The 10,000-nt window shown below is 35.7% G+C and overlaps 1 long non-coding RNA gene across 2 annotated transcripts in view; it reads right to left on the reverse strand.

The window, feature by feature from the left end:
* The window catches only part of LOC135113241 (uncharacterized), a 163,308-nt gene that overhangs the window by 40,492 nt on the left and 112,816 nt on the right, over positions 1 to 10,000 (reverse strand). Inside the window, exon 3 of one of the 2 annotated variants that reach the window (XR_010274767.1) lies at positions 2,332 to 2,516. The exons of the other annotated variant lie outside the window; for it this stretch is intronic. This is a non-coding gene — a long non-coding RNA (uncharacterized LOC135113241). Of the gene's footprint in view, positions 1 to 2,331; positions 2,517 to 10,000 lie in introns of those variants that run through there. 2 annotated transcript variants of the gene reach the window in all.

Raw genomic sequence — 10,000 nt, forward strand, 5'->3', positions numbered from 1 at the left:
TCTTAATAAAAATTATAATAATTATAATAATAATGATAATAATAATTATAATAATAGATGATAATAATAATAATAAAAATAATAATAATAATATATAATATAATATAATATAATATAATATAATATAATCGTATTTTGTCCTTCCTTCCATGCTTTATTCTTCATTTTCCCACATGCCTGCTTTGTATACTCTCTCTCTCTCTCTCTCTCTCTCTCTCTCTCTCTCTCTCTCTCTCTCTCTCTCTCTCTCTCTCTCTCTCTCTCTCTCTCTCTCTCTCTCTCTCTCTCTCTCTCTCTCTCTCTCTCTCTCTCTCTCTCTCGTATTTAACTGTGCATTAATCTCTTTGTTTACTGCCTTGTTCTTTTGTATTCTCTAATTGCACTTGAACACACAAACACACACACACATACACACCGTACATAATTTCTCCTTATTGTTTTCTCTTCGTCCCTTCCCCTCGTTCATTCTTTTTATGAGTCTCTTCTCTTTTCTTAATTCTTCTCTTCATTAATTTCACTTTCCTTCGTCATATTTGTCTCTTTATTCTATTACTCCCGACATTCCTGTTTTTATGTTTTATTATTTTGTTCATCAAATTATGGGTTATTTTTTTTCTCTGCATTATTGTTTCTTTTCCAATTGCCTTTGTGTGTGTGTGTGTGTGTGTGTGTGTGTGTGTGTGTGTGTGTGTGTGTGTGTGTTTGAATAAGGATTATTTTTCTTCTTTTATCTATATTTTTACCTATCTCTTCTTTGTTTTATATTAATTATATTTTTTTCGTCCGTTTATGCAAGTTTTTCATAATTTTATGCACAATTCTTATTGTGTGTGTGTGTGTGTGTGTGTGTGTGTGTGTGTGTGTGTGTGTGTGTGTGTGTGTGTGTGTGTGTGTGTGTGTGTGTGTGGGTGTGTGTGTGTGTGTGTGTGCGTGTGCCTGCCTGCCTTTGATGTCCTTTCCCTTTCACTCTCCTTTTCCTCTCTTTCTCATTCATTTAGCGTTAGCTGCTGTTCTTCTCCATATCTACTTCCCCTCTTCCACAGTTTTTCATCTGATATTTTCACTATTCCCCCTTCACGTGTAATAGCTAAGTTCCATCCTCTCTTGTTTTATTTTATTTCTTTACCCGTCCATTCTCGTCCTGTCCCTATTACTTATCCCCTCTCTCTCTCTCTCTCTCTCTCTCTCTCTCTCTCTCTCTCTCTCTCTCTCATCCATCCTGCAGTTTCAACGCACACTAAAGAGAAATTACAAAGGATAATATTTTTTTTTTGTTGCTTTGTGTTTAAAAAGGCTTGGATTTAAAATTTCTCTTAATATATTCCTGTGTGATTTTTTTTTTTTGTGCTTCGCCTTTTTCTTGTCATGTCAGGTGTCATTGTTCCATTCGTGTTTTTCTATGTATGTCTCTACTGTTTCTGTCAGTCTTTGTTTTCCAAGGTTCAGCACTTCGATACAAGTTCCATCTGTTATCTAATTATTTTTTTATTGATTTTCTTTCCTACAGTATTTGTTTTCCGATGTTCCATTATCATTCGCTTATTTATTCTCTTTATTATGCAAGAACATTATTTTTCTTCTCCACAGTCTTTGCTTTTCAGTGACCATTTCTTCGATCCAAGTTTCAGGTACGAGTATTATTCATTTTTTTTTTTTTCACTTATTGTAAAAAAAAACCGGATTTTTCTTTCCTAAAGTCTTCGTTTTTTTTTTATACTAAACAACTCTTATTACGAAGTTTACGATATTTACGTATTTATTTACTTATTTTTATTTATTTATTTTTATTTATTTTTTTGGCGGGAATAACAGACTTTTTTTCAAACGTTGAAAAAAAAAAAAAAATTCGTTTCTCCTTCCTGCATAAGATGAAGGTCAACGAAACGTAGAAAATGACAGGAGGAAAAAAAGCCCTCTGACTCATCCACTCAGGAAATTATCAAAATAAGATATAAGAAAAAATAAATATATTAAAGGAATGCAAATAACTGTAGGGCAGAAATAAATAAATCGTAAAGGAGGGCGAGGGAAAGATGAAAATCCTAAACTAAAACACCAGGAACTGAAACAAAAGACTCCACAATCTATTTTTATTTCCCTCCCTTAAACTTCCTTTTTCATTTACACTACTAAATAATTTTCTTTTCACACGACATTTCTGTGAAGCACATCATCATCATCAGCAACAATATATAAAATAACACCAACAACAACACCAAAAACAAAGCAACAAAACACCACCACCAAAAAACAAACATGAACAATACCAAAAAACAAACCACCACCACCACCACCACCACCACCACCACCACCACCACCACCAGCATCACCAGCAACATCCAATACAAAACTGCAGTGTAGAATTGAATGATACGAAAAAGAAACAAGACTTATGTTTCCAGTTGTTTCCATTATACTCGCCGTGATTGGGTTTCACTCCTGTACCCTCTCGGCTATCATAGTCAGTCCTCGCATGGTCTTTCTCACGGTTTGCAACGCCCTTCACTTGTTCTTCTCTAAAAAAAATAAAGTGCTTTATCATCTGCGTTTTGTATAATAGTCTTCATCATTTTCAATCAGCTAAGTATCCACTTTTTTTAATTACTAAGAAATTGCACATTGTTTCTTGTGTTTTCTCTTGCATATCTAATATTAATGTAAAATAGTATCTTTTTTTTTTATATAGAAGAGGACCTCTGGAAGTTATATAGTGTTTCTTGTGTATTGTACTGCATATCTAAGAATACTTTATAATCTTATTAGTACTTTTTACATGTAAGAAAAGCTCTTGCCAAGGACCACGAACAAGCAAAAAAAATAAACGCCCCCTAAAGATTACAACCAAAGAAAAAAACTGTCGGAAATTTGAGGAGCATCTTGAAACCTCCCACTTGAAAGAGTCTAAGTCATAGGTAAGAAGAAATACAGAAGCAGGCAGGGAGTTCCATTGAAGGGAAGATTTTATGGATACGGAAATTGACTTTGTGTTGTTGAAAAGGAAATAATCAGTATGAAAGTAATTCTTATTAATGGAAAAGTAATTGCTTCTCTCTCTCTCTCTCTCTCTCTCTCTCTCTCTCTCTCTCTCTCTCTCTCTCTCTCTCTCTCTCTCTCTCTCTCTCTCTCTCTTTCTTTCTCATACAAATATATCCCTTCATAACAAAGTTTACAATTAACATTATCATCATTCTTGTTATTGTTATTGCATATTCCATATATTCCGTCATCATAATTGTCATAACACTTGTTCCTGTTATTAGTTTCACTCTGTGTGTGTGTGTGTGTGTGTGTGTGTGTGTGTGTGTGTGTGTGTGTGTGTGTGTGTGTGTGTGTGTGTGTGTGTGTGTGTGCGTGCTTTCATCACTCAGTCAACAGTTACCTCAAATCGGCGGCTAGCGGTGTGATAGGAAATTGCAATCACTTAAACGAATTGTTTCGAGAGGTGACGCGGAGGTAATATATAAAACTGAGAACTAAAACAATGATTTAATCCTTTTACTGTGATATGCAGTAACTCATTACACTGATAACACCTACATGAAAGAATATAAAAGGATAAAAGAATACATATATATATATTTTTTTATAATTCTAGGTAATATGATGTTGAGATATGTTTGTTTCACTGTATAAACCTTTATACTGTGATATGCAGTGATTCACAACCCCATACCAAAACTTAAAAGAGAACAGAAAATATATAGAGATTATGACGATAGCCAGATGTGCCCATGAAAAAAAAAAAAAAGGCATTATCTATTTCACTATGATGTGCAATATCTCACAACACTAGAAACGCTATACAGGGCCCATACAAGAACCTAAAGTATATATATATCTATATATATATATATATATATATATATATATATATATATATATATATATATATATATATATATATATATATAAAAAAAAAAATCATCACAATTTGTAGCCACTCCTGTTTAGACGTGGGCTTAAAAAAAAAAAAAAGATAAATAAATAATATTTCACGGCAAAACCCTTTCATCACAATACGTATCATAGCACTACATAGCACTGCACACACAACTCAGAACCCATACCAAGCCCAACGAGAGAATAAAATAACTAAAACTTACACTACCACAATTTTCAGCCACCAATACTCAACGTGAGGGAATAACAAGTAACGTTTCGTTGTACATTTCACCGTGACCTTCAACCTTCAACAATACACAGCACACAAGACACTTTAGAAAACCTATACTGAAATCTACATAAAAAAAGTAATAATAAAAAAAAAAAATCATAATTCTAGCGAGTATGTTGTTTACGCGTGATTATGAAACAAGGAAGTAATATCACAGGTACGAAATGAAAGAAATGGTGAACAAAAGAGGAGTAAAAGATTTAAAGACCAACATCCAATAACTGCATCTAATTCAGTTACGTACAAGTTTCTTTTTTACATAATGTTACTTTAGATTTCTTGATGTGTGTCTTCTATATCACGCATCTTATTTCAGTAATTTTTTTTACGGTTGTTTTATTTATTTTATTTTTTTCACTAACGCAGCAGGTGAATGTTCCCGTCATGTTCCATTTTTCTTTTCGGCCATGTGTCTTCTCAAAAATGCATACCGTACAAAATTTATTCTTTTTCATTTACAGCATACTGGTTTTCCTCAAATAATTTCATTCCTATTCCCTGTCCCCCTTGTGTTTTCAAATATACATCTCGCGTCTTTTTACTTATTCAATACCCATTTTTTTTCTTTTACTATGCATCCGTTACTTTCTTATATAACATTTTTTTTTTGTTACTTCTTCATATGTGTCGTCGATTCTGGAACCTACATCTAGTGCCAACGATTCTGCAGCATCCTCCGTGCACTAATCATCATTTTATCTCCAGTACACACTGTTAATCTGTTATGTAAAATCATTATTCACTTTGTTTTAATAATACATTCATTAATTGTCATCAGTGTTGTCAATTCTGCACCTCCACCTGATATCAACAATTCAGCAGCTTCCTTTCTTCATCACTCACTCTTTTATACTCGTTCCACTTTGTTATTCTCCTACAAGCAAAGACAGATCAACGGCTTCTGGTAGTGCAGTGCTCTATTCTTTCACCTTGGTAATTAATCTTCTGTTAAGGTTAGTGGGAGGGTGAGCGTCCGTATGTCACAGGCTGGAGGGAAGCACCGACGTTCAATTAGCCAATGATACCTAAAGTAAGGGAGTGAATCTTAGACTCCATGTATTTTGTTTTGAAGGGTTGTACTAGATTGGATACGCGTAGGATGTGCTTTTTGTTGTTGTTACTACTAAATTATTATTACTATTATTATTATCATCATCATCATCATCATCATCATCATCATCATCATCATCATCCTTGTTTTTTTCTGTTACTACTAATACTACTACTACTACTATTACTACTACTACTACTACTATTATTACTATTACTTGTATTAATGCTACTGCTACTACTACTACTATACTACTACTACTATTATTACTATTACTTGTACTAATGCTACTGCTACTACTACTACTATACTACTACTACAACTACTACATGTACTATTATTATTACTACTACTAATATTAATAATACAATTTACATTATTATTGCTTTTATTTATTTATTTATTTTATTCATTTATTTATCTATTCACTTTTTTTTGGGGGGGGGGCGGGTAGGAGTAGGTGGATTAGTGAAATTACTTACCGTGAAATTTTGTCGAGACACTTAACAACAAACATAGTTAACATTTTTAAACTGACCAGGACTAATGACAGCATAACGTATAGAAAGCAAATAAATAATATCATGTGTAAAGAAATACAAAGAATAAACAAAGGCAAAGAAGCAAAGAGAAGGAAGAGAATGGGAAATAGATACAAAGATAATGCACAGAAAGAGAAACAAAGGTAAAAAATAAAGGCATGAAAAGGAAAGATAAAGGTAGAGAAAGAGATAGCAGGAAAAATAAAAGAAACAGGAATAAAGAGAATGCAGAGAAGGTAAAACAAAGCTAAAGAGAACGTAGAGAATGAGAAAGGGAGGTAAAGAAAATCCAGAAGGAAAAATAATGGAAACAAAAAATCTAGAAAGAGAAAATAAGGAGAATTGCACAACATTTTTTCCTACAAGACACAGTAGTGAACAAACAATAATACACAACGTTACAGAGATTTAGTTAAGTCTTGTCACCGTCCGCCTTGATGCAACAATAAGATGATTACATTACAAGGTACACTAATTGATGTTTATGACGTGTGTGTGTGTGTGTGTGTGTGTGTGTGTGTGTGTGTGTGTGTGTGTGTGTGTGTGTGTGTGTGTGTGTGTGTGTGATGTTCCGCTTTGATTTTAATTTCCTATAATGTAATTGGTCACAGATTCATCCTCTCTCTCTCTCTCTCTCTCTCTCTCTCTCTCTCTCTCTCTCTCTCTCTCTCTCTCTCTCTCTCTCTCTCTCTCTCTCTCTCTCTCTCTCTCTCTCTACACACACACACACACACACACACACACACACACACAAATAAAAAAGTGCAGTTAAAAGGCAGGGAAACGTGTTGAAATATAGTAAAACATCCCTAACGAGACAAAAACATTAATTAAAACAACAAACAAATAAAATTTGGTGCGAAGGCAGCACAAAATTGACGATCTTTTTTTCACTATTTTTTTTTCACTCCCTTCATTTCTGCTTCTTTGTAATCTCTCTCTCTCTCTCTCTCTCTCTCTCTCTCTCTCTCTCTCTCTCTCTCTCTCTCTCTCTCTCTCTCTCTCTCTCTCTCTCTCTCTCTATATATATATATATATATATATATATATAATTTTTTTTTCTTTGCTCTTTTCTGAAAGAACTCAGTTTTCTCTTTTTCTTTTTTAATCTCTTTCTATTCAGCTTCATTTATTTTCTTTATTCGGCTTTAAAGTTCAATTTTTCCCCTCCCTTATTCCCTTCTATCCATCTATTTTCTATTTTGTCGTCTTCCTTTTCTTCCCTCACGTTCTTCGTCGTTTGATTTCTATTCTTTTGTCAAAGCTGTCCTTAACTATTTTCTTCAGTCAGTTTTTAGTTTCCATTCTTCTTCCTTCTCTTCTCTTTCTCATTCTCTCTTGCACTGTAAACCATATCTTCATATTTTCTATTGCTGTCTGATATTTTCTCTCTCATACTTTTTTTTCTTTTCCATATTTTCTCTACCCTGGATCCCTACTCTCTTCTTTTCTCACAAATGTTCTTCCTTAGTTTTATTGCGTCTATTATTTTTACAATTGTCTTCTTTTCATCCCTTCCCTTCCTCCTTTTTCTCTATTCTCAAGTTTATATTCCTACCAACAGATTTATATTCCACACTTTTTTTTCCTTTCAACATTTTCTATTTCTTCTATCCCTCCTCCATTTCTCTTCCATGCCTTTCTTTCCCCATTTTTCTTTCTTGTATTCCTTCACCACTTCCTTTCCATACCTTTTCTGTTCCACATTTTTATTTTTCTGTATCCCTCCTCTACTTCTCTTTCATACCTTCTTTCATTTCCTCTATCTCCTTTCTTCTTTCATTTTTCCTCTATCTCCTCAGCACTTCTCTTTCATACCTTCTTTCTTTTCTACATTTTCTCTTCCCTAGTTCCCTCCTGTACTCATCCATTTCTAAACACACAGTAAGGCACTATCGGTGTCTGATAGCCCTACTCGCGAGTGACAGCAAGGGGAACAGGGACTGACAGGTAGAAGGATTGATACACTGACAGGTAGACGGCACACACACACACACACACACACACACATTGACAGTAGCAGTGATGTGGAGAAAGAATTACAGAAAAAAATAAAAATAAACTGAACACACACACACACACACACGTACACATGACGAATATATAGTGAGCCATCTACATCAGGAAACCATTTCAAGAAATCACGTCAAAAAATAATACAAAATAACAATATTCAAATAAACATATTGACGCTTTGAAGAATATAAAAATGGATTTATTTGACTTACTTTCTATACCTTTCAGCATTTCTTTACATGTTGGAGAGAGAGAGAGAGAGAGAGAGAGAGAGAGAGAGAGAGAGAGAGAGAGAGAGAGAGAGAGAGAGAGAGAGAGAGAGAGAGAGAGAGAGAGAGAGAGAGAGAATGGCCCACTCAACATGCCGCTCCTGTGCCAGAAAAAAAAAAAAAACTGTTGCTCCTAAGTGCCAGAAAAAAAGAAAAAGACATCGAGGAATAATCATCTGACAAGAGTACATACAATTCCAAAAGAACACACTCTCCCCTCCAACCCTGTATATCAAAGTAGGCAAAGGCTTCTCCTAACACGAACTTTCTGGTGTATATCTGTCGAGAACATTCCATTCATACGATTTTCCCCAGATAGTTCTCACCCGTAAAAATACAAGGAAATAGGAAAGCTGTAAGATCCCGCCAGACCTACACGTGGTAGTTTTTTTTTTTTTATATATATGTAGGAAGGACACTGGCCAAGGGCAACAAAAATCTAATAAAAAAAAATGCCCACTGAAATGCCAGTCCTATAAAAGGGTCAAAGCAGTGGTCAAAAATTAGTGGATAAGTGTCTTGAAACTTCCCTCTTGAAGGAATTCAAGTCATAGGAAGGTGGAAATACAGAAGCAGGTAGGGAGTTCCAGAGTTTACCAGAGAAAGGGATGAATGATTGAGAATACTGGTTAACTCTTGCGTTAGAGAGGTGGACAGAATAGGGGTGAGAGAAAGAAGAAAGTCTTGTGCAGCGAGGCCGCGGAAGGAGGGGAGGCATGCAGTTAGCAAGATCAGAAGAGCAGTTGGCATGAAAATAGCGGTAGAAGACAGCTAGATGTGCAACATTGCGGCGGCGAGAGAGAGGCTGAAGACAGTCAGTTAGAGGAGAGGAGTTGATGAGACGAAAAGCTTTTGATCCCACCCTGTCTAGAAGAGCAGTATGAGTAGAACCCCCCAGACATGTGAAGCATACTCCATATTTGGACGGAAAATGCCCTTGTACAGAGTTAGCAGCTGGGGGGTGAGAAAAACTGGCGGAGACGACTCAGAACACCTAACTTCATAGAAGCTGTTTTAGCTAGAGATGAGATGTGAAGTTTCCAGTTCAGATTATAAGTAAAGGACAGACCGAGGATGTTCAGTGTAGAAGAGGGGGACAGTTGAGTGTCATTGAAGAAGAGGGGATAGTTGTCTGGAAGGTTGTGTCGAGTTGATAGATGGAGAAATTGAGTTTTTGAGGCATTGAACAATACCAAGTTTGCTCTGCCCCAATCAGAAATTTTAGAAAGATCAGAAGTCAGGCATTCTGTGGCTTCCCTGCGTGATATGTTTACCTCCTGAAGGGTTGGACGTCTATGAAAAGACGTGGAAAAGTGCAGGGTGGTATCATCAGCATAGGAGTGGATAGGACAAGAAGTTTGGTTTAGAAGATCATTAATGAATAATAAGAAGAGAGTGGGTGACAGGACAGAACCCTGAGGAACACCACTGTTAATAGATTTAGGAGAAGAACAGTGACCGTCTACCACAGCAGCAATAGAACGGTTCGAAAGGAAACTTGAGATGAAGTTACAGAGAGAAGGATAGAAACCGTAGGAGGGTAGTTTGGAAATCAAAGCTTTGTGCCAGACTCTATCAAAGGCTTTTGATATGTCCAAGGTAACAGCAAAAGTTTCACCAAAGTCTCTAAAAGAGGATGACCAAGACTCAGTAAGGAAAGCCAGAAGATCACCAGCAGAGCGGCCTTGACGGAACCCATACTGGTGATCAGATAGAAGGTTGTAAAGTGATAGATGTTTAAGAATCTTCCTGTTGGGGATAGATTCAAAAACTTTAGATAAGCAGGAAATTAAAGCAATAGGACGGTAGTTTGAGGGATTAGAGCGGTCACCCTTTTTAGGAACAGGCTGAATGTAGGCAAACTTCCAGCAAGAAGGAAAGGTAGATGTTGACAGACAGAGCTGAAAGAGTTTGACTAGGCAAGGTGCAAGCACGGAGGCACAGTTTC

The sequence above is a fragment of the Scylla paramamosain genome, chromosome 25 (genome assembly GCF_035594125.1).
Source record: "Scylla paramamosain isolate STU-SP2022 chromosome 25, ASM3559412v1, whole genome shotgun sequence".
In the NCBI taxonomy this organism is placed as follows: domain Eukaryota; kingdom Metazoa; phylum Arthropoda; class Malacostraca; order Decapoda; family Portunidae; genus Scylla; species Scylla paramamosain.